This window comes from Thalia democratica, unplaced genomic scaffold, assembly GCF_965202585.1.
Source record: "Thalia democratica unplaced genomic scaffold, ktThaDemo2.hap1.1 HAP1_SCAFFOLD_1131, whole genome shotgun sequence".
Lineage (NCBI taxonomy): Eukaryota > Metazoa > Chordata > Thaliacea > Salpida > Salpidae > Thalia > Thalia democratica.
Window position 1 is genome coordinate 4,251 of NW_028140042.1, and position 2,681 is coordinate 6,931.

A 2,681-nucleotide genomic window follows, 5' to 3' on the forward strand; every position below is an offset into this window, starting at 1 on the left:
GCTTGCACTCGCGAAAAGTACGGACTAAAACATGAAAATGTATGTAATCATACGTTGATTGTGAAAAATACGACTGAAGTTTTAAGAGATAAATTTATTTTTTATATAGTTTATGCATAAAAACCAAATATTTAAAAAAATCGAGAAACTTTTTAATAAATTTAAGAAGACAGTATTTTTGATAAATAAGTTTATGACAGCTGTATTTTATGTGAAAAGTATAAGATTTGTTCAAATCTGTAAGATACCACTTTTTTTTAGTCAAGGTACGTTCTTTATCTATTTTCTTATTATACTTTTATTATTTCTACCAGCTATACGTCGTTATGGAATTATTTACCTTTGCTTAACATGTAACCGTATTTTTAACTTTTAAAACCCTTTTTCTTAAACCGGAAAAGCCTTTTCCATAATACAAGTTGGTAGAGGTCATTATCTAGACTTGACATTAACCAATTCATTGATGTTTTATTTAAGTTAATTTGATCGTAGTAACAATTTAGGTGTCTGTAGGCTACTGGTTCGGGGGGATTGAACAAAGTAAATAAGATACAAATGTCTTATACTTGTCTTTTTTTAACTAATTCCAGTCCCTAGCAAATTAACTGCTATTAGGCCTAGAACAAATTATGTCCATAATAATAAGTAAAATTTGTTCGTGTACTAAACTTAAAGTCTTAATGACATTTTAAACTAATTTTGGGTCACCATCTTACTTAACGTAGAAATTTTAACGAAGGTAGCTGCTCAGATGCCGGAGTCATCATAAAAAATATTACTATATGTGCTTGGTTATATTTGCAACAAAAGCTTGACGGTTAACTGACATAACGCGCTAATATAATGTAATTTCAAGATAGTTCTCACACTAATGTTTGACTAATCTCATTAGTTAATAAAGCAGGTTTATAAAGTATTAAATAAACTTATATTATTATTCTGATATGTTATAAGTGTTTGTTAAACATTCACTACTGTATATGCAAATTTGATTATAAATCTGTTGGATAGTTTAAACTATTGTTTATTGAAGTAGGTTTATAATGTTATCAGAATGCTTAAACTACTGGTATAACTAATGTGTCTATAAGTTTAAAGTATATTTACAATGAATAAATGTGCGAAAAAATACAAACTGTACTATCAAAATAATACAAAATAAAATAGTTCAGCTCAACAGCTTAAGTTCTGTACAATCGAAACATCTTTACTAGCAGGAGTATAAACGTAAAAGCTGGGGAGATAAAATAAAACGGCTAAAGCAAAGGTAAAGTAAAAATAAATCAAGTGTAAACAAAAAGTCAAGAAATTTCATTGCTTATAAAAAATGATTGGAGAAAAGAAAATGAAAAAAGATTAAATACTACCGCTAACTGTTGCAGAGCTATACAAATATATATTATAGCTAGTAAAAATAATTGCAAATAATTGCTTAAACTTAAAATTTCAATAATTTTACTAATTTTACCAATTATGTATAATTTATTTTACGCTATATATTTCATATTTATGTAGTGTTAATTAGCTCGAATGTTTTTTGTGGGATGCTTAAAGTTAAAAATAAAACTTTGAATTTAATTATTTTCCGAACAAAAAGTTTATTCTTTTCAACAAGCCTTATTTAGTTGTTTAAAACATATTATAAATTTAGTTAAAATATATTTAATTATTTTAAAATAGATTAAATAGCTGTTTTGTTTAATGCTTTTTCCCTTAGAAATGTAAATAAAACTTATTTATCAACGAAATTTTATTATTGAACTTAAGCGAAGCAAAGCAATCAAAACAAAAATTTGAAACAAAACTTAAAGATACACAGTTTCTAAAGTTAACTCATACAAAATTTCAAAATTCATAAACTATATTGGTTATGTTATACATGCGTTTCTATAATTTCTTACAGTAGGTGTAGAACTTTACATAACATGATTCAAACATTTTTTTAGTTAAATCACAATGAACGTTTGACCATTTTTCTTTTTCAACATCATATAAGTAAACAACTGTTTCTTTGAGAGGTTTTCTGAAATTTTGAAATACTAAATATTTTTACCAATACTAAATGCATCAAAGTACCATTTCCCTAAAACAGACAAAATTTTTGAACTTAATTTAGTGAATTTTCTGGAACAACTATCAAATACTTCACAACTTGTAGTATATTCTCCACCTATCACAAAATTTTCTTACCATACTAACTGCAGCATGATAAAATCTTTCATCAATCATATCAGGTAAATATATCCATTTGTTTTCATAATAATAATATGCTTCTACTGATTTCAATGGACACCAATTTTTTTACCTCCAGTAACAACGATTTTACCTTCAAAAGTTATACATTTAGCAGAATCTCTTGCCATATTGAAATTGATATTTTGTTCCATGTATTACAATTATTATCATAGGTATAACATGAACTAAGACTTTTAATACTGTCTTCGATATGTCCTCCAATTAAATACAACTTACCCATGAATGAACCAACATAAAAGCAACATTTTTTTTCAGTTTTTTATACTGATGGGTCCATGTTTTATTTCTATTAGAATAAATTTCAAGAATTAGAAATGACTTATTTGAACTTTCACCTAATTCTACACTATTACCAACACCAATTATATCAGACTTGATATTAACTAAATTTAAGCAGTAATGCGGTTTTACCATTGAAGGAAATT